This window comes from Gallus gallus, chromosome 10, assembly GCF_016699485.2.
Source record: "Gallus gallus isolate bGalGal1 chromosome 10, bGalGal1.mat.broiler.GRCg7b, whole genome shotgun sequence".
Classification (NCBI taxonomy): domain Eukaryota; kingdom Metazoa; phylum Chordata; class Aves; order Galliformes; family Phasianidae; genus Gallus; species Gallus gallus.
In genome coordinates this window covers 9,586,622-9,609,852 of record NC_052541.1, presented here as the reverse complement: position 1 = coordinate 9,609,852, position 23,231 = coordinate 9,586,622, and the positions used below count along the sequence as shown (strand labels likewise).

The 23,231-nt window shown below is 39.2% G+C and overlaps 1 protein-coding gene across 2 annotated transcripts in view; it reads right to left on the bottom strand.

The window, feature by feature from the left end:
• Positions 1-23,231, bottom strand: part of SEMA6D (semaphorin 6D) — a 604,413-nt gene that overhangs the window by 333,322 nt on the left and 247,860 nt on the right. Inside the window, exons 7-8 of one of the 2 annotated variants that reach the window (XM_046899132.1) lie at positions 11,497-11,624; positions 6,710-6,773 (exon numbers count right to left, since the gene is read on the bottom strand). The gene's annotated coding sequence lies outside the window, so the exon portion shown is untranslated. Of the gene's footprint in view, positions 1-6,709; positions 6,774-9,363; positions 9,891-11,496; positions 11,625-23,231 lie in introns of those variants that run through there. The other variant, XM_040706508.1, reaches the window with a different exon arrangement.

Sequence of the window (23,231 nt, the reverse complement as noted above, 5' to 3'; positions counted from 1 at the left end):
AAAGGCATGGGCAGCATTGTCCCACCAGGTAAGGCTAAAAGATCTAAGCTGGCTCTGCCACCAGTCTTTTGGAAGTAGATCTGTGCATTCTAATCTACTCACACAATATTCTGTCTCTTCTCCTTCTGCTCCTGCTCATCTAGAAGCAGAAGGTTATGCTGCCTACACTACAATCTCTGTCACTCTTGAGAAACGTACTTCATACTACAGTTTCTTCACTACATCACAAATAGGCAGTGGAAGACTACATTGTTTTGAGTGTTTCAGTCACCAGAGAATCTTCCAGCAAATGACAGTTCCACATACTGGCTAGCGAAGTCTGTGCACCTGAGAACAACAAAATTGTTCTATTGTTCCACAGGTCATGGGTTGGAAAACATTTTTTTCCACTGTTCTCTTCAAAATCAATCTATTTTCTAGTTCAACTTCAATCTATTCAATTAGAGATATGTTTTTTCTATCCATCTTTTGCAAGACTGAGTTTGTGCCATTATCATTCTTAGATTTCTATGCTCTCCATTTGCAAGTGAGCATTTGAAATGAGTGGGAGGTCTGTTAGGTGGGGCGAGGACAATATCTTTCTTTCTATTCCAGAGATTGCCAACAGAAGCATATGTAGGCTGGGCAGATTCCAAAAGTCTCTCAAGCATATGGAACACAAGTTTACAGTGTGCTTAGACCTCCCGCTCGATTTGTTATGCTGGCAGAGCTCCCACCACAAGCACCTCATTTCACAGTCAGAATTCTTTCTACCATTACAGCTACTAGTCAAAGCAGCCATAACTTGCATGCAACATCACAAACAGTTTTGTTCCATGATTAATGATGTAGGGATTTATATACATACAAGTTGAAATTACAAAGTATCATGGGGAAGTGCTGGTGCTATTTTTTATTTTATGATGGTGCTGGCAGCATTAACTTCAACTTCGCAAGCATAAATAAATCCAAGAGGTACAAATGTGGATGAAGCTCGCTTCAGACAGGTGCTGGAACTGTGGAAGAGAACTGCAATGCGATCCATTTCAAAACTTTTAATAAATGAACCTAAACAGTTTGCAATGATGCCAAGCCTGGAAAAGGACAAGGCACAACTGGCAGATTGGTACATTCTCCAATCTGTTCGTTACTGCCATCCAGCATTTAATCTGGAGTCTGTATATCACACACACTCAAGTGACCTTGAAGTCACCCCACAGCAGACAGGAATGAGCTAATGCTAGACCACGACATGGGGGCAGGCACTCATACCTGAATCCCATTTTTCTGATTGTCTTTTCTCTCTATGACTGTTCACTCTTTTGACAGCTCTGAGAATGTAGTGCTGAAAAATATCACTCCAGGGTTGAATTTCATCCCATAATTTCACCTCTGCACAGTGAAGTCCCTATTTGCAGATACTGCAAATTAGCATTTCTGCGTGAAAGCAGACAGACAGTATTGATGTACTCCAAATGAGAAATCCTCACCTAGTTCATGTACTGAAGAATAGCACATTAGATTTAAAGAAAGAATATATTTAAAGAATCAAGACAGTGTCAATTTCACTTATGATTTTTTCCCATGAATTCTTCACATTATAGCTCAGAAAGAGCATCAGCTCACTACATGCTGGACTGGTACTGCTATTATAGACTCATGTTAGAGAAGGCATCCTGAAAGCAGAAACAGTTTCCAAAGCTGAAGTTATAGCAAACTATTTAAGAGTAGGAAACACTGAAGAAAAGCAACCTGTTACTTCCTCTAGACTCAAGATTATGCCCTTTTTGGTTTTCAAGGACTGTATTTATTTTTGTTATTGGTTCCTATTTTCCTATAGCCTCTGATTTCACATGCTTTTCCCACTGTCTCCTATATTTTGCCTCCTTCTGGTGATCCAAGTATAGCAGGTCCAAACCCATACCCTTTTTTCCTTTGAACTATTCAAATGTAGAAGTGGCAAATGGTAAAATTTGGTTTCCCTCAGTCGATCCAGAAAACATATCAGGCTGCTTTGGTCTTGGATCTCATTGCCATTAGAAGTTTCTTTGGAGAAAGTGAATTCACAAGAAAATGATTTAGATTTAAATAACCTGGTTTATTTGTGTGGATAACATTGCAGCACATCTTTTCTGTCTTTTGTCGCAGTTCAGTTTCACTGCTATCATGTGTCTCAGACTGCTTGTGAAAGATTTTACATTTTACTACTGTCTCAATCCTTCCTCTAACTACAATGAAATCTTGAGATTGCAAATGTTCAGCTTTGCCTTCTATTACATCCTTGGTCACTATTTTTTTTTTTTTTTTTTTTTTTTTAATAATTACAAAGATCAAAGTACAGAAAGTTTCAGAAGTTTAGGAATAAAATAGCATTTACCACTTGCAAAGCTCTGCTCCTAAGAGGTTTACAAGATCTTTCAAAAACATTAATGAATTAATGCTTGTTATAATACTTTGAGTGCTGAAGTGTGATCCAGTCCTTCAGTTAGGAGATAACAGCTTGGAGAAATAGCTTACTATATTTTCCTGTGTCTCTCTGGGCAAATCATTCAGTACCAGGTCCATAAAGATGTGGAGCCAATTAATTCCCTATTGAAACATGTGGTAAGTTAGACACTAAAATAGAAGCCCGGCATTTAAAGATCTCTGTGGATCTCAGCCAGTTCATGTTTAAAATGAAAGAATTCAAAAGTTGTGGATATCATAAATACATGATACATCATATCATAAATACATGAATAAATGATTACGAGACATTCACAACCCAAGACACACAAAGAATCAGAATCGTTTAGTTGGAAGGGACTTTAAGGGCCATCAAGCTGAATTCCCCTGCAATGAACAGACACCTATGGCTCCATCAGGTACTGAGAGCCCCATCCAGCTTGATCTTGAATATCTTCAGGAAGGGGCATCCGCCACATCTTTGGGCAACCTCTGCCAGTGCCTCACCACCTTTATCATAAAGAATATTTTTCTTATATCTAATCTAAATCTTCCCTCTTCTAGTCTGAAACCATTTCCTCTTGTCCTGTCACAGCAGACCCTGCTAAAGGATCTGTCCCCTTTCTTCTTTTAGCTCCCCTTTAGATACTGAGATGCTGTTCTCAGGTCTCCCAGAGGCCTCTCTTATGCAGGCTGAACAGCCCCAGCTCCTTTCGCCTGTCCTTGCAGGAGAGGTGTTCCACCCCTTGGATTGTTTTTGTGGCCCTCCTGTGGACATGGTCCAACAGGGCTATGTCTGTCCTGTACTGACATGTGTCCCACATGGGGACACAGTTCTCCAGATGAGGTCTCACCAGCACAAAATAGAGGGGTGGGATCACCTCCCTTGATCTGCACAGAAAAAAGATCTGTGTGTACACAGATTAGATTTACTGAACTTGTAAATATTAGCCTGTTCTGTACAGATTGTTCAGCACCAGAGCTAACTTCGGAGTCAATATCTGAAGAACAGTCCCACTGAAGTGTGCATATTTTATCTAATACAGCATCTTACCGTTCAGATGCAAGCAGACTTGAATGGGAAAAAGCTCCCAAATAAGTTCAAACTTCTTTTGATTTTTTAAAAACGATCACCTTATAATTGCCGTAATGTTCCCTAGTGCCTGCCATTTTGCACTCTGATGGTACTTCTCAAGTGATCAAAGGCACAAAGCTAAGTACACCCTCTGGGGAAAGGAATGTGTTTCTCAGCTTACCACACCACACCTTTTAGTCCCCTGTTGTCTTTTATTATTAAAATCAGCCATTAGAACAGCCTATGCTGCTCTGAACATCACCTCACATGGTGTTAGGCGATTCATTTTTTTATTTTCTTAACTGTTCAGTAAAAAAAAAAAAAAAAAAGAGTAAAAGTTTACTTATAAAACAAAAATATTGCAAATCCCATCTTCCTAACACACACTTGTATGGATGCATGCATTTTCACCTCCTTCTAAGCCACACCTGAGTCATTTTCCTGCGGTTTCATTAATGGCACAAATTGTATGTCGTGTGCATGAGTACATGCGTGCTGTGCTGATACAGAAACAAGGAACGGAAAGCAGAAGTATGCAGTGGCAGTGTTATGCTTTTCAGTGTCAACATACCATACAAGATGGTCACTGAACCAATCCTTGTCATTTTAGTACTCTGCAAAGAGACACTGACAAATACTAACATTAGGATGAACTCCCTTTCCCCCCCTCTTCTTACTGCAGTTAATTCATACAGAGAAGTCTGTCCAACTCAAGACCCATGAAGCTGCTGAGCTAAAGCAAGGGCCCTGTTCTCAATGTGCACAAATCAATATACTTTCATCCATTTTAAGTGAGATGTACACACTCTGTCCAGAGAGTACAAACTGAACATGTCTCTCCTACAGTTTAACCAATAAGCCCCAGTTGAAATCTAACCTAATTGGGTTTACACATTATTTTTACAGTTTAGCCTCAGCTTGATATTTCATTCTGGAAGGAGAGAAACTTATAGAATAATATAACAGAAATCTCTCACACAGCAGCAAATATATTTGGACAGGCAATGCAGGAAGTCTATCAAAAAAGGTAGGCAAAAAACCTCAACAAAAGCTTGAGCCTTTGCTCAAGCACAACAACAAAAACAAACACACACACGCTTTTAAAAAGCCCCACGTCATCACCATTCCTGGCAAGTTAAGAAATACTCAGCATAGTCATCATTTTATATAGACATTGTCAATTTTACCTTGACTAACCCTCTGAAAATTCTGAGCTGCGGAGGTTAGGCAAATATACTGCTCATATTCCATAAAAACAGAGCCTAAGGAAGTTAATTTTGAAACATTATTTTTTCCTCTGAAAACTGAGGAATAGCTGAACAACAGACTATTATATAATGTCCTAGCACTTAGCAAAGGTTCATGACGAAGCTGAAAAGATTAGTATTTCATGTATGGTTCCAGAATATCTTCATTTATCCAACTGATCACAAAAACCAATAAATCAGAAGAGCTAGTAGGATCCCTGTAAATATAAACTAAAATCTGTAGCCCCTTTGACCCCAGGCACTTTGCATTACCAGGATTTCTAACAGTAAATACAGGGTGTGACAGCATTAGCGAGCTTTGTAGCTTCCCTATGGACACTGTCATGGCAATACGTAAGATGAAGACATTATTCAGCATCTGAGAAAAGAATTATCTCAAAGGAAAGGCAGGAGAAAAATTAGCTCAAAATGCCGTTAAGCAGAATTAGGTAAGAGAGAGAACCCGGGGCACTTCACAATCGTAGGCTGGTCGCCTTCATTACTCACTAGAGCAGATGCACACAGCAGAAGATGAATTGTTCATGAAACCAAGGCTTGGCCAAAGTGTTAAATAATACATAACTATAGCCCACTCAATACCAAACCAGCACAAGATGCATAAGATTCTACGGGCTATCTGTGAAAAGATAAAAGAAAATGATGTCCCACTGGGGACTTCTGAAAATTAACAAGGCTGTGACTATTCCCATGGCTGCGAGGGTTGGTGTGTTTTTTTGTGGGTTTTTTTTTTTTTTTTTTTTTTTTTTTTTTTTTTTTTTTTTACAAGATGGATTGCAAGTGTGCTCAAGCAAAATGTACAGCCAGTTTTATGCTCTGCAGACTTACATGCTTGGTATGAGATGTAAGGAGATAAGCCAGGTTGTAGCCATGAGTCTCTAATCAAAATAGGACAATGTATTTTAACACTTGTGTGCATTTGCACTGCGTTACAAATCTACACAGTATCTCACTGCAGGTCTTTGCTGCTGGTTTCTCTTACATTTCTGTGTGATTCATTATAAAAACAATAAACTAGCAACAAAAACAAAACCCAAAACATAAACACAATTTTCTTTAGTCTGTGTTGTTTCACAGCAGCTTACAACTACTGTTACTTTTCTACCGATTTTCCCTTTTCCATTTTGTTAGCTGTGCCCCCTTCCTTTTGTTTAAGCAGTGCTTTCAATTAAACTACCATCAACTGAGCTTCTTGTTCTTCAGATTGCTTCCTTATTTACACATTTCGGTTAATAACACTTCTAGAACAACTCTAGAAGTAGAGCTTCTTCATTAGTTTGTAAACATAAGAATAGAATCTTTGCAAAGGATACTTTGATGTTGCTAAAAGACATCATGCATGGAAACAACAGAAAAAATACAAGCCATGTTAAAACACAGATACCCACACGCACACTTTGCCAATATACCTCACATGTGAGCTAAGAGGTGCATGGCATGTCAAACTGGCCAGAGAAGGCCAGTAAGGATGTCAACCATTACGTGCCAAGGAGTCCACACAAAAATCTACCGGTAATCCAAAAATCTCAAGTCACTTAAACCATTTGACAGTCAACTGATAACAACCCTTAATCATTACTGCTCCGTTCAGAGTCAAACAAACAGCTGCTTCAAATCAGACATTAAATCCACTTTCTAGTCATCAGATCAATTTGAGGTCCACTACTGAAGAAGCACAGGATTAAAAGGCAATGTATACAGTTGGCATTTTCTAGAAGAGATTCAAAATAATAGCTGTAGCGAAGACTGCTTTACAACACTATTCTTGAAACACACAATAGCAATATATGCTTATTTATATCCTTCAGAAAGCAACACAAACAATTATAACTCATTCCATTGTTGCTTCCTTCTATGCCAAGTCTTTGTGGGATTATCACATGAGAACAGACCAACTTTTGCCCTGAACATAAACAATTTCACAGCAAGAAATAAAACGTCTTACCAAAAAGAGGCAGCAGTGTTGAAACCATCCTCATAACAACCCTCTGAGGACTGCAGCTGTTTCTCTGCCAAATTTAAAGGTACAGTTAGCACATTTTGAGTAAATATATCAGTGCTGTTAATTATTCAAATTCTATCAGTGTTAGACCCTCCAGTAAGGAATGCCACCTTTAGATAGCTTTTTAAAGCCAGAGTTCCTTTTTGGGGACTAGGGGATTTAACAACTTATTTTAGTATTAGGAAATTTTACACTGTGCTCTTTTCCCAGGAGTAAAGCTACAAATTCCAGACTTGCCTCTGGCTACTTCCTGATAGATGTAAATTTACCTGATAAGTTACAGTCTCTGCAAGTATCTTGTTTGATCTTCTCTAGTAGCCTATTTGCTCAGTAAGGCATGGAGGAGGACTGACCCTGCCAAACTCTTCCTCTGTGCTACCAGATTTAGATCACAGAGCATCCCACAGCACATTTCCCTGAACAGAATGCCAGGGGAGTGAGAAAAGATATAGGGAGGGGCTGTGGAGCACCATGGGCTTTGAAGTCAGGAGCAACCAGAATTATAGGCACTTATGATGACAGAAATATTACAGAGGTAGGTGAGGGGACATTGTAGCAAAATCTGCAAAAACAATATTTATTACTCAATTTATGTAGGCATGTTTTCCCTCAAAAATCACAAAGCACAAACAGAATGGAAATCCACTTCTAAGAAAATGTCATATAAATGTCCTGGAGTATTCAAAACATCTGGATGCAGCTAGCAGATGTGGCATGAGACCCAGGGAAAATCAATACATTCCTGGGATAAAAGTTGGAGGCCAAGCTACTTCATGTGGCTAAAGGCCAGGTTTAGGCAACTGAATTCCAAGCCAAAGTATCTCTCCATGTATAGAACAGAACTGTGGTCTTGTCTGCAAGTTATGTCTTGATCTGAAGGCAGCTCTTTACTAGGCTATGTATGGACCACACACATCTGGACTAGGAAGTCAAAGGCAGCAGCAGCACCTCTTGTTTGCTGCTGGCAGCAAAACAAGTATTTTGTTTTACATGCACTCATACATATTTCACATGTACCAGTGACTTTTTTTTTTTTCCACTGAGAACAAGGTAAAATCTTAAAAGTCTAACAAGAAAAGCTTAAAAGTTGGAGCAGGATCATTCAATCAGAGTAGACAATGATCAACTGAGAGAAAGTGATCTTTTTACTGACATTGAAAAAAACAACACATTTACTCAGTTCACTAAAGCAAATGATGGCAAAAAGAAAACCAGATCCTTTTGCCAGAAAACAGCAACACCACTCCACTAACTACAATCAGTGTAACTAACTACTTCAGTGTAACAGTAGTACAGCTGGACTCTAATGGATTGCAGCTACATTACCCTACTACGGGTCTTTACAAGGAGAGTCTACAACACTGATCAATTTAACAGTATTAGTTTCATCTTATCCTGATTTTTCTCTCATGTATATGCCTTCAAACATACAAAGCTGCTGCCAACCAGTACAGTACTTCTTGCAATAGAGTATTTATAGACTTATAAAATGCATCAGACATTAAGACAGGTGTGTTATACTGATAAATATGTTGACCAAAATTAAAGTGACAATAGTAATACACATGAAAGAAAAGCTACTCGCTGGGTTGGAAAAATAGCTAGAAAAGCAAGGGGAATTGCTGTGGCAGAGAGATGGCATAAGGCCAACTGTCTCTGGATAATACAATTCTGGATACTTGCAGACTAAGTATGTACACGAGTGACACAAACCTCCCTTCCTCTCTCCAGCCACAAGACCTGGGAAACATGAGCAACAAACACACCCTTCTCACCAAAATGTGGTCCAATCAAACTGATATTTTATTTTGGAAAGGAGAGTGGATGGAAGAATCTTTTGTGGTCCACACAAACCATTCCTTTAGTATTCTACAGTGATTTAAGGCTTTGCCTAGACTTAATTGTGTCAATTTTTTTCAACAAAAACAAAACCCTCAAAACCTCAAATATCTGTTTTAAGACATTTCAGCTTTTCCATACACAAATCAATTTCTGGTCTAAACTGTTCTGTGAATTTAACCTGCAACGTAGAGTTTGATGTCTCCAATATTCAATAGTCTGTGATGTTACTACTCATCAAGAAAAAAGAAATTCTTAGATTTTGCTACCAAGAAACCTGAAGAAGAATATTGGCATCACAGTTATAGGCATTGCATGCTGTGGGATTTAAGAAAAAGAGAGATTTATAAAAACAACTGTTAATCAACGTGACACCTACTACTTCCCCTGGCATGAGGAAATAAGATCAGGGACAAAAGCCATGTATAAATAGGTACAGTGTAGCTATAAGTTCAGATTATAGCAAGCCAAATTGTTTACACCACATAATGTACGAGACTTGCTAGGAAAAGTAAAAGATGCATAACACAAAGAATGAATACAATATAATAAAGTCACACTGGGAATTAAATTATTTTAATTTGCATGAATTCCTGAGACACCCCAGCCTGGCCTCACTGGGGTAGGTTTTCATACTGGTGGCCTGCTGGCACTTATATTGACATGGGTATAGCTGCAAAAGAAGTGAATTAGTTGTAATTCACGGCTTCTCTTCATCCTAAGAAACATAATCTGTAGGTTAATAACCTGAATTTTACCTTTCTAGACTTTGAGTTTCCCTGATGTCCTTCAGTGGATGATGCCAATGTAAGCAGAATCTGACTTGCTTTCTAGCAGCAGTTTGCATCAGCACCTGGATTTTTAGAGGCATTGGGGCCTTATGAGACATTGAGGGTGCTGGGTGCTGGCATGGAAAGGCTGCAAGGACATCTGATTCCATGGCATTTGGTCACAACAGACACTGCCAAAGCTGCAGCAGAGCAGTGTGGGGATGAATGGACACAGTTAAAGTAGCTGAAGATTCAGTCTTTCTAACATTCCCTGAAACTCCCACTCCTGAGGTTTAACTGTGTCCTTGGCCCAAATCTCCCTTCTCACCATTAAAACACCTCAGTTGTTTGTGTTAGGCATTGTTACGTGGCCACACAAATGCTGCCTTCAGGACCCCTGGGTCACCTCCCTTTCCTGTGCTATAGGCATGCAGTGATGACAGTCATCCCTTCATTCTGGGGAAGCCCATGGGGTGACGAGAACCTTCTGGAAGAGGGCGAGCCGCCCCCTGCAGGCTGGGGGGAGCTGCCAGTGGCTGAGGCGCCCTCTGCAGTGGGAGGCAGCGCATTTCCCGCCCTCAGGGCCAGGTCTGTGCTTCAGCACCAGGGCTGCCTCTGCCTGAGGAAGGCTCCAGCCTGAACAGAGCAGAGCTCGGGCCAGGCGTGTGGTGAACGCGTGCTTGAAGTCGGTTTTGAGTCTCTCACTGAGCCTGTTTCACCTGCCAGGGCCGTTTGTTTCTCCTTCTGAAAGAAGTGTCATCTCACAGCTTACTGTGCTCAAACATATCACCTGAGGGCCTGGGAATCACTCCTGAAGCCGCTGTACCTGACAAGGGTGGTTGAGCCATGCAGGGCCTGCATTGGAGCTGCGCTGGCCTGCCTGGTAACCCAGCAGGACCATGCAGGTTACCCTTTACCACATCTCTGCAGAACACAGACTGTGCCCATGATTTACATGGATGTAACAGGAACGCCTCTGATGCCACAGCATCCCTTGCTGCAGGGTTCAAGAGTGACAGACTGCATGAGTGAGGAAGGAGGGCTGGCAGCAAGCACAGAGCAGGGATGATTTGACGAGGTGAAGGAAGGTCTGTGCTGATGCCCTTATATGTGTTGTCGGCAGCTGATGTGCCAGCCTCCGATTAGCACTTCTCCAGCCCAGATGGCGTGCGGGAAAGCACATGCTGTGTGATTCCACTTGCTCCTGGAGAGGGTCACCCTTTCTACACATAGCTGGGGCTGGAGAGAAGAGGTGACCCCAACTGGGGACTGTTTCACTGCTGGCAGCAGATCAGTGACTGTTCTCTGGATCTGCTCCACTGACACAAGTTTCAAGCAAAGCAGTACTAATTTGCTTCATCTCCTGACAATCAGTCTCATTACACATACTGCTCTCCTCTTAATTTCCTTGAGTCATGTTTTACAACACGAAGTTCCAAATCTTCTTCACCCTTACATGTATGTGTATAAACACATCTGTCCAACTAGGCAAATGCCACTTTAGTGGAGTTGGGAGAGAAGGAGACAAAAGGGAGCAGAGAAGTGCCCTTGATGCCAAATGGCATAACACAGCTTGTCCTTCTTGAGCTAGAACTCACAGAACAGAAACCACAAAAGACCCTTAGAGTGATTTAATCCAGTCTCCAGGCCAAATCACAGGATCATCTATCTCTTCATTGACATAACTGTGAGTAGTTTGTGTACCTAAAAACCTCCGATGTTCTCTTCTCTGCAACATCCTCAGGTAATCACTTCTCATGATTTATCTTTATTGCTGGAACACGCTTCTCTATGTCTAACCTTAAACCCACTTGCGTGAACGACATGTTAGTCCTTTTGCCATTCACTGGAGTTGTGGAGAAGACTTTATTTTCTCTATTTTCACAGCTTACAATAAAATGTTAGTCTGTGAGATCAGCCTCCAGAGAGCCTTGTGTCCCCAGGCACAGGGCCACATCAACAAGCTGGCTGTGTCTTTCCTGGGTGGCACTCATTCCTCCTGTGATGTTAGGTTCTCCTTGGAGGCCACCAGCATGGGCAAATATAGTCAGTGCTCTCTCTATAGTCAGTTAATGTCAGCTGACATTAACACAACAGCAGCAAGTAATGGACAAATGTTACCTGGGACACCAAAAATGACTATATCTTCCTCAGTGTGTGTTATCCAAAGTGGTAGGAGTTGCTTCCATGGTAGACTGTCTCAGCTGTGTATTATCCAAAAGTCCATGAATTCATCTCATCTTCTTGGTCTGTGTACAAAGATACACATGTAAATATTAGTCAAGACAACATTCCATCTTCAAAGTAGAAGAGCTACTAAGGTTTAATGAGATTTTTTAAAATTTTATGAATATTGAATATAGCCAACTTATGAATCTTTTGTTTGTGGTAACATAATGCATACTCCAACACACTTCAGAAACTTATGCACTAATTGTGCAATCGTTTTTAAAATAGTTTTAAAATTGAATACACATATTTCATACTTATGATGGAGATACGTATGTTATGGCTACAGTCCTTTCTGGTGGGAAAAATCACTGAAAGGTTGGTAAGTGGAGGTATGTTTAACAGATGTATGATAACACTATAAAAATAGTTATCCATGCTTTATTTTAAGTACTTTCCATAGGAACAATCTGTAGTAATTTATGTAGACATGGTTTTCAGATGTCTGTTTTTGTTATTAAATAGTAACAAAAAAATCACATAAAAAGTAAGTTATTTGCAGGAAAATGTTTCTATTAACCTCCATTGAAAGCAGAAGGTCTAAGGCCGTATCACTGCGAAAGATCATCAGCTTCAGTACAGTCCTCCGTGTCTGCTCCCATGTCATCACAGACTGGGAGAAGAAAGGCAGTGATATTTTCTGACCTCTTCAAAGGGTGTGTTGACCTGGTATGTGTTGATGAGCAGGATTTTGGAAGACTACATAAAAGCATTCCAATAAAAGCGTGTTGTTTAAAGAAAAGTTACTTTAAGAACACGTGAGAAACTTCAGAACCCATATGCCAAGGAATACTCTGTTCTCTTTAAAAATAAAGGGTGTGTTTACTGTCTGGAAATTTATGAACCATTAATAATTAAAGCTCACCTGACGCATTAATTTTCTTCCTAATGTGGCTACCTCTAAACTCAAGAACACCTAACCTTTCCTTGAATAGTGCAACTCATCAGCCTGTGAAATAATTAGGCTGAATTTTCAGGGAATGTCAGAAGCGTGTTTTTTCTTGAACCACAAGTAATGAATAAGTAGACATACTTGTAAACATCTCTGTGCTTTGGCTTGTATTTGCAGTTGGATGCATGGTTTGAAAAGAAAAAAAACAACCCTCTTAAAATAGTTAAATATTATGCTGAAATTGCTTCTAGTTTTTTTTTAAATTAATTTTCATTTGTATTTTAGCTCAGCTATGTGCCAGTAGGAAGAAAGTAATGAATGCAAAATAACATTCAAATACTATTCCTTGGGGCTGAACTCTCAGCAGAGTCCTAAAGGCCTGTGTTAGCCCTACAAAAAAAAAAAAAAAAAAAAAAGATTGAAATGAGTCTGTATAGCACCTACATCTCCTTGGTGGTGTGAAGTAGTAAATTCACTAAAAATCAATTTCAGCTGTGCAATCTTGAATAACTGCAGTTATTACCAATGGAAGTCCATTGTAAGTACGCAGATGTCATTTGCCTGTTTAAAGCTACACTTACCTGTTTTGCATGAGGGTACTTTTCACCCAGAAAAGGAATTGTGAATAACTACTAATATTTATTTTGGAAGCCCAGATTTAAGACCTGTACACATCCAAACATAGAAGAATAACATTTGATAGACAGTGTTACAGCTTAAAATTTTGTCAATACTCACACTGCCAAAAATGCTTGGTACAAATTTCACATGTGTGAGTAGCCCCAGAAAAAAGGAACGACATCTGAGGAATTGTATAAAATCTGCAGTGAAGCAAGGTCATATTAATCAGTTAACCACTTTCCTCTAATTACTATTATCATGGTTTGTGCTATTTCTGATGTTCAATTTTTCAGTATTGTAGCAGTCACAGTACTGGACTGAACCATGACTATTCGGTGCACAGGAAAACTGGAGCACATGAAAAGACAGATGTGTGCATGCATACACAAACAATTTCCCTTTAAAATCAATATTGGATCCCCTGTTATTAAATCTGAGTATCAAAATACACTCAAGACACATTTCTGTAATTCCAAGCAGCAAAGATGTTCACAGAGTGCAATGAAACCACTAGGAACATCACTAGTATTGATTAATGTGATATGACTGAGGGCAGAAATTAAGCTGGGGATAGGGGTCTCCATTAAAAATGTTTATTGCTAAGTGCTCATGTATCACTTCAATTCCTCTGCAGATCTCAAAAAAACCCCAACAACATTAGAACCTTCTTCAGGGAAAAAGAAAGTCATTTAGCTGACATATTCATCAGAGAAATTTTGCTTCCTTTCTTTACTCCAATCTTATTCAGGGTGCTAAGAGTCCTAATAAAACCTGACAGAAGTACCAGTTTGGGAAAATAGTTAAGTATGTGCTTAACACAAAGCAACACTTTAAACAAAATTTGTGCTTTTTTCAGTTCAGGATTCAGTAGCCTGAATCTCATAGTGGGAAAAAAACATCACCATTATATCAAGTTGGATACATAGAAACCTCTCCCACCCTGCCAGCCCTTGTATTACTCTTAACCCCTCAAATCCATTAACTTATCCAGCAGCTCCACAAGGCTGCAATCAATTCAGAAAAGTATCCAATAACAATTAATGTCATACTGAGAATAGAGAACTTATTGATACCGTCCTCTCACCTTGCCACCTCCTCCAATCCTGACAGTAATTTCAGAACCTGACTGTCTGGCAAAGACTATTCACTATGACCCACATAGAACTATGTGCCACTGTGGGTATTCACAGCTGCTCCAAGGTTGCTTGCTTTTACATCCAGGCTCATATAAATGAATAAGAACCTAAGAAAATACGAACCTAAAATTTTGCAGCATTCAAACCTCTGGAGAACAAAGATGGGATTCAGTTTTTAAAAGTCAAAATACAGTTACTCATTTTGTTGTTGTTGTTTTCATGAGACAAATTGAGCTACATCAGCCATGTAATGAAACCTGCTGTGTTTACCTATGCTTCTACTCAGAGCCAGAGGGAGGGATGAGAATCAGGAATAATTCTTGTGACCCTTCGTCTGACCCCCTGTGAGCTCTGGATCAGTTTCTGCTTGTTCCTTAGAGTTCTATTGAGTACAGTTACTCTAAACACAGGCATTAGCTTCTGTTTTATGATTTCTACTTTCTCTTGGTGTTCTGAGCAAACATTAGTGCAGCCTGCAGGAGCTCCTCACCTGGCCCCAAGATCCACAAGCCCAGCCTACCGGTCCTGATAAAGGAGAAGCAAAGCAGCCAAGTATGTGCTGCTCCTTTCATCAGAGTTGCCATCCACACAGATAAATCAGGAAAAAAACAACTGTTATCCTCACTTCACCACTGATGAACTCTACAAAGAAAAACTAGGCAAAGTAGAATTGGGAAGGACATACATATTTCTTCAGTCCAAAGCCAGTAACATTACCTACAATTCCAGTTTTAACGCAGGCATACACACGAAAACAGAGTGAAATAACATTTACTCTTATTTTTGAGCATTTTTTTACATCCCTGAAAACAGTAATCTGCTTACCTTGGTATTATTTGTTAACTTGTTAACAGAGTCAGTGCATTGGTACCATAACAGTTAGCCCAGGGGTACTGCGTAATGCTTGCGCACAAGCCCTCAGTGCTTGTAGCAAGTGTGGCAGAGGAAAGAAAAGCTAAAAGGCTGGAAAAACAGGGATGGAAGCAAAGTATGTGTGAGTGAATGAGAGCAAGAGAAAAATCCAATTGGGCCAAAATTCTGTTTGCCAAAAACAAGCTAAAAGATCTATTTCCAAGAGAAATGAGTCAAACCAGGGAAACAAAAATAATAATGCTGTGCAACTTAAAGCAGCAGCTGTTATCTGAGAGAAAACACGAGATGAGTTAGAAGACACAGATTAGTCTTTTTTTGGTTTTCAAATGATTGTGTTTGTGAAGCTTTTGGCTGAATAATGTTTGACCTAATCACATCTGTTTTGACAACTTAAATGAAAGGCTCAGCAGCTGTAGCTGGCAAAAGAATCCCAAAATCTGCAGACACCATTCCAATATTTGGGCTCTTGTCTGAACAATGTAGGGATAGCATAAACTCTATACCCTAAAAGTGCCTACACAGTGCATAATCACTTACAGACTAATGCTGCAGCCATTCTGCAAACAAGTCTGCTTCTAAATTCAGTTGTTCATTGGCTTAGCCTCTGGAAATGGAAACCCATTACTCTGATGAATGTAAATTTACATCATATTCTTGCAAACAACAAACTGAAGCCTTTTTGTCTACACCCAGATACAAAGGCAAACAATAGATGCTGAGAAGACATGAGTGCTGATAAGCCAAAAGACAACGTAGACAATCTCTCAAGTAAAGTGAAGCCAAACTGGCTGAACCTTCCTTCAGTGAATACAGAATACAGAAAAGACATCTTACAGAAAGCTCAAATATCACACATAACTTTTCCTATTACTACACAAATATACAAATAACTAGCAAAAACGGGAAACAGCCAAAAACTGATCTGGCTAAGTGATCTAAAGTTTTGTTGTTGTTGTTGTTGTTTTGCACCTCTATAACCTGCTGAGTTTTATTTAGTGAGAATTTTCTGTCTGTCTAATTTTCATTGGCACATCAATTTTCTTGCAGTGCCTGATTCTTTTTCAACATCTGCTGCTCAGTTTGACAGTATTAATTTTGGATTTTTCCCCAGATCAGATTAGTTGAAGATTGTGGTGAATGCTGGCAAAAGATCTGAGTTTTGTCTCTCTTTCCTAATGAAAAAGGGCTTTCTTGAGATTTGTAATCACTGCTATTATTGTGCTCCATACTGAAAACCAGAAAATGGTTAGAGAATTGTTATACATACTAATAGAGGCAGATTTTCTTCTCCCACCAGATTTCTCTCCACCTCTGCATGTGCATAATTTATTATAAATGGCTATTGTGTCCATGGTTTATAAGTAAAAGCTGTATGCATACATGATGAAAATGTAATTTTTGTGTGTGTGTGTAAATGCTGAAGCATTATTCTGTAAATACTACTGAGGCAGGTAGGTTTGGATGGAGTATACATGTGATGTTAGATTGCCTATCCAGAATCACACCAAAATATGATCATATGCGCTACTACATCATATATTTTTTTTTTGTAGTTAATAGTCACAGATGGGTGCTCTACTCCATTAACCACTTCTCAAACATAGTCCTTACCCCAAGGAGCTTACAGTCTGTGTTTAAAGTAGAGATGAAATGCTAGCAGGGAGAGTGAATGGAGATCCTCAAGAAATAATATTTGTCAGTACGATCAGTGGCAGCATCATACATTAACAACATGATACTATTTTTGCATAGATGATGGCAATTTAGACATTTGAGCAGAAGAACAAAGCAGCCCTGGGAAATCCCTTTGATCGTGTTGTCTGTTGTGGTTTACCCTCGGCAAGCAACACAGCCAATTGCTCACTCCCTTCACAGTGGGATGGGAGAGAGAATCAGAAGGTAAAAAGTGTGAGAAATCACGTGTTGAGATACAGGTAAAAAAAAATCTGCACACTCATGCAAAGCAAAATAAGGAATCCATTCATTCCTGCCCATCGGCATGACAGATGTTCAGCCACCTCCAGGAAAGCAGGGCTCATCATGGGTAGCAGGCTTTTGGGAAGACAAATGCTATGTTCTGAACATCCCTCACCTCACACAGTCAGAGGCCTTGAGAGTGTTCTGACAGTCAAACTTTGACTCTATTAAGTGGCTGCACATAATACTTCAGACATAAACCACTGATCAAATCTGGGACTAAGACTAGGCCTAGTCATTCTTAAGACTCCTCTCTCAGAAAGAAGTTTATAAAGCAAGGGGGTCCTTCCTAGGCCTCATGACTCACGAGGAGCGCTTCCCCAACTAGCTTCATGTCTGATTTGCACCTTTAATGTGGAAAAATAAATCAGGCTGATCTGAAAAATAATCTCTTCAGAGACTAAGAAATCTTGATTTACAAAGAAGCCGATGTTGCCCAATTTACAAACAAACAAACAATAGATATCCATCAAGCTGTTCCTACAGGTTCTGAAAAAGAATTATTTTGATTTTTAAACACATGGGAGGTGTTCAGATGCTGTTAACCAGAGAAATCTGAGAACTATATGCTAGTTGTTGGTAATTTATTGCCTGCTATTGCATATTAACAAAATCTGTCACTTAGTTTTGTAGAAACCCATATGCTTTCATGAGGCACTTGACTTTTATAGTTGTTCCATTTAAAAATCAGCTGTCCTCACTATATCAGTTCTTTTGATCCTTATACTTTAATGTACTGAACTGCTGAAAGTTAGTAGGGAGCTGCCAAACGTACAAATGATGTTTTAGCTTGATTAGCTCTGGCTTACCCTTCTTAGCAAGGACTACACATAAGTGTATGCAAATATTATTGATTCAGAGTGACTGATCTATAATATTGCTCTGGAGGTGAATTATCACAAAGAGCCAGAAGAGCTAAGTGCTCTGTCTAGGCTATGCCATTAGCAGCAAGACTTTGGAAGGCTTATTTTTAAACTACAATATCCCTGGATTTGGGGGATTAACTTCCTCTGACTAGTCACAGACAGGCTCATTCACAGCACTAGAGCTTCCCATTCATTTACGTATCCTTGTATGAAACATGCATTTTCTATTTGTACTTGGAATTTTACATATCTCTCTCTACATATTACTAATGATGTTTAGGCCATCTTCACTTATGCCACCGTCACAGTACTTATCTTTGTGTTTTCATTTCACTGAATGAGCATTCACAGCACAGAATGTCTGCCTCTATCTTTTTGAAGGTGTGACAGCTACTTCTGTTTAGTAGCCACTTTCCTTGCCATATTTCATTTGAAAACATGTGCTTTTGTCTCATCAAGTATTCTAGGAATTAGAAAGTAGATATTTTTACGTGTATATATGAGTATTAAAGTTTAATTCAGAGCAATTCCTAAATAAAAGTTCTTTGCAGTCCTTAAACACTGTTGCTGCTCAGTTAACCATGCTGACCTACTCTGGAATGGGCAAAAGACCCAGGTATAGGTGGCTGCTTTTAAAGACCCTTTACATATATTTCAATGGCAGAATTTTCCATAGTTGGGAAAGGCAGTGCCTCCTATTATTAAGTGTGTATATGTCTCCCATTTTAACACTTCATTTTCAAATATTTACGTAGGTCATTCTGAAAGTAATGCCTCCTATTTATTTCTGTGGAAAATTCAGCAAAGGAACAAAGAACATGATAACACTATTTGTTAGAGCAAATTCTATTTTCCAACACAGTCACCACCATTAGCTATGCATTTTTGCCAGAGGTAATGAACAAGAGCATCAGTGCCACACGCATAAGAATTTGCACCAGCGGAGGTGACCCACTGTGTCACAGCTGCTGTGATGGAGCTGTTGAAACACACCACCCACAACCTCACTGTCCTCACATCCACTATTTGATCTCCATAAACACTGAACAAGTATTGATGAATGCCAATGACTGTCATTTTTTTTTTTTTTTCTTTTTCCTGCATGGAGGAATTCAATTCCACACCTTTGTTTCATACACACTTCCATGTCAGACGCCATTTTACCAGCCTGCCCTTGTGCTGCCATCTGTCACGCAGCAACAAAACATAACAGAATATTTTGGGAAGGTTCAACCTCTTCTTCCATTCCACCAACAACCGCTTCTGATGTCGCGGGCCAACATAACAAAACAGGAGGTATTACTTTAGGAGCAGCCCTCATAATTCTCACAGACTTTAATCATTTAGCCTGAAATTTTATTTGCATCACAGAAAGGGCCATTCTATCTTCAAAGTAGTGTCTGGATGCTTTCTGAGACATGAGAATAGAATAAAGCACTGAACTATTCACAGCTACTGCACTGAGTGAGGCTGAGCGGTAAAAGTATTACAGTAAATGATAATGTATGTGCCTCAGGAGGAAGTATACGATATTAAAGAGAGCCAGCAACCCAGGCTCTGGGAAGTCTGAACTCTGGAGTTTCCATCCTTGCAATGTGCTCTTAGTAACACTTTTTTTGTATGCAATTAAGCATAGGAAATATTTGTCTATGTTTTCTTTGTCAATACTTTCAGCATAATTTAAAAACTCCATTTTGCTGGATGAAGAAAACATTACTGCAGGAAACATATAAGGCAGCAATATGTTGTGAGATGAATGTAAAAGGCTTGCAGCGAGACTGTTTCATGAGAAACTATGCCATCTGGAGCATTAAATATGGCCATGGCAGAAGTTCTTTCTAGCAGGTACCTCAAACACAAAGGATCACATTTCCCTGAAACTGGTCATAGCTGACTCCACATTTCTCAGTAAATTGAATGGCCTTTGCTTGCGGCTGTATCTGTGCCGTCATGCAAGGAACAGATTGACTCTGGCTTGTGACTGTTGGATTACTCCCTGGAGTTGACAAGCGCTCCGTCTTAGCCACATGCGCTTTGTTCAGTCTTTCAAAAGCCCTTTAAACATCCACTGATGAGAGGTGGCTGAACTGCAAAAAGAGCTTTGTTTTGGTTTTGAGGAGCAAAAAGTAGCTCAGGTGCTTCTTTAACTTAAAGGTACACATAAGAATCCAATCTGGGAAATTTACAGAAGATATTAACTACATATATTTTGGGACACAACATGATGAGTCATTTTTTGTAAGCTCTTTATGTTAGCAATCTGGCTTGAACATTGCTTTGAAAAGTGAAAATGTAACAATAACTCTGGATGCTTTAGTGTTGCTCTCCAACATATTCTTCCACTTTAATATCATTAAATTGTTAATATTTTTAAGTTATTTCCATTAAACATACACAGAGACACAAACAGCAACACAATTTCAAGGAAATAAAATTCAGATATTTTTTTTTGAGTGTTTCAAAGTTATTTGAGGAGACTGTTTTAGCTGATAACAAGCCGAGTTGAATCACAGCTCCTTTTGAGAAATATATTCTCACTAAGGTGTGTAGCAAAAGGGAGAAGCTGTTGTTTACCAGTGTGGTGGATGATGGTGGAGAGAAGAGGAGCATACCATGTGGGAATGAATATATTTCTCATTATTTTCTATCCTGCTGCAGTCCAGGCTCTGTACCAGTTAAAGAGTTCATTCTGTTTTGTCACACAGCAGAGACAGCAAAGAATTCCCTACACTACAAACAGTACAGTTAGAATCAGTAATTCCTCTGGGAGTACACTTTGTGCATGGTCACTATGATGCTTATTTATTCACTAGAGAACATATTTTGAAAAACCTTTACATAAACAACACAGTAAATATTGGAAGTTGAAATGCCTAAATATGCCTAGGGAAAATGACAGGATGCCAAAACACACCTGTATTCACAAACAAAGGACTTACTGGCCAGTGAACATAGGAGGTAAACAGATCAGGAAACTTCCCACAGTCAAGAAACCCCTTAGGAAGAAAAGGCATTTTTTCCCCATTCAATTAGGAAAAAGTCTTGCATTTATTTTACAATTCTTTCATTTAATGTGGGGAGCTGGATTATCACAGCATGAAATATTTTGCCGTAATAATGAAGCTTCATAGCAATTCCAATTCTTTTACAAAACGTTTGTAAAGTGCAACCAGAAATGTCACTTCATTTGCATCTGTAAAAGGTTCCAAAAGCCTCTGGAGTAGAATTCTATGCATCTCAGTAAAATTTCACCTGTTTACATCTGGTTGAAATTTGTTCCCTAACATCTTTTTCTTGTCTGTCATATAGAAGTGAGGAACTGTAAGCAAGCATTTTCAACAGGGATCAACCAGCTGTATCAGTGCAGGAAGAGAATTCATTCTTGTCATTAGACATGATCTAGAATACATGGGATTTCAGAAAAGGTTCCTCACTGAGAATTGTTCAGTGTTCTTGTTTTTTTTTATTTGTCTGCAGACAGTTAAAAAATACGCAGTATGAAATTATAAGCACTTCTGATGGTATTTTCTGAATGACTGAATCTTGAAGTCTCGGAAATCCTCTGTGTTTTTCTGCAAGGTTTTCATCATCAAGAAATCTAGATGGATCAGATAAGCTTTCTTACTTCAGGGTACTTAGCCAAACTGATCAAATGCGTTTGCAAGTAGACCCCTGTCAGACTACCAGCATTTCAGTATTTCCCTGCCTGCTTGTGCATTGATTTTTTTTCTCTTCTTGAGTACATAAAATGGGAGCTTTTAGTCCAGGCTTTTGCTAAATTGCCACAGTTTCATAAGAGAATAACAAAAGTGAAAGATTTGGCAGTAAGCCTCACAGAAAACTGTTCCCTCAGCTCACGCAATATCATGAGTTGTGAGGACTATTTGAAAGTCATTAATGCAGAATTCAGTGTGCTGTCTAATATACTGCAGTCTGCGTGTGATGGAAATGTCTGTCTCAAAGGCAGTAATGTACAGGGTAATATAAAGATATACTGTTGACTTTTTTCAAGACCACAGCTGAGGGAGCTATGAATGTTCAGTCTTGTTGTCTTCAAATTTCATTGGTTTTTAAAATACACCCTTACTAAGTATCCAAGCCTACGTTCATTTTGTAATAACAACTATCTACAGTAGAAAAGACTGAGCGTGCTTTGCACAAATCTCTCCCCAAAAGCAGTTGGAATAAGCATGTGATAATCATCAATGATACAATTTTTGGAGAAAAAATAAACACTTCTAGGTGAGTGCTCTCTCCACGAGAGCAGGCCCGTGAAGACCTGAAGCACTCGCAGTCTGTTTCCTCTATTTTCTTCTTCCCTCAAATAGAAAATGAAAATATATTCTGGAAAAGCTGCATATTCTAGAGAGTGAAAGACTCTCTAAAATGACTATGATTCGTTTCCACTGATACTGATGTTTATGATCATTAACACCATTAATACCATCTCTATTTTTTCCACGATCTCAAAAAAATCCTGTCGTGTAAGAACAGAATGTAGGTCCACAATATTATCATCCCCCATAGAAAACCTGCCCTGGCAAGTAAACCTCTGCAATATTCTCACTGCTCACCTCCATTGGCTGTGTTCCCCACATTAGCACATTTTCAGGAAATGGTGGAAAACTACCACATCTGTGTAGCTAGAAGACAAGCTCTTTGTCACAGCTCCGTACAAAGTTACACAAAACTAGTGGAGAAAATGACAGAAGCTTTGACATCCTCACATATCTTAAAGGCTTCTACTGCATCAGGCAGCCATAGTGCTTGTGTAGCAAGTTCAGCTCCTTCAGCATTCAATCAATATTGAAATGAGAGAATCCATTTTGCTCAAAAGCACGGTCAAGTATTAGCTGTGCTATTTTTGGCAAAAAAACACAGACATTTTCCTTGAATACTACTTTCTCAAAATCACCATAATTTTCAGCAGTTGTGAAGTAATTAATCCTGCTAACAACCCCAACCCACATTTTTACAGATAATTAGTAGGTGGAGGGTAGCTAGTCCTCTCTATCATAGTTAGAGAAATCCTTTGTTCTCAGTCTGCAGTTTACATGGCAAAATGTTTCATGCTAAATTTATCATTGTTGATTATTTGCTTGAATGCTCTGGGTGGCCTTTTGGGATTTTTCTGGAGTCTTGCTGATCTGTAGCTTGACAGCTATACCACAGTAAAACAAAGCTATGATTATACACACTAGTAAACAACTCCCCTTCAAAGACAGAAAAAAAAACCCACAAAAAAAAAAAAATCCACAGGAT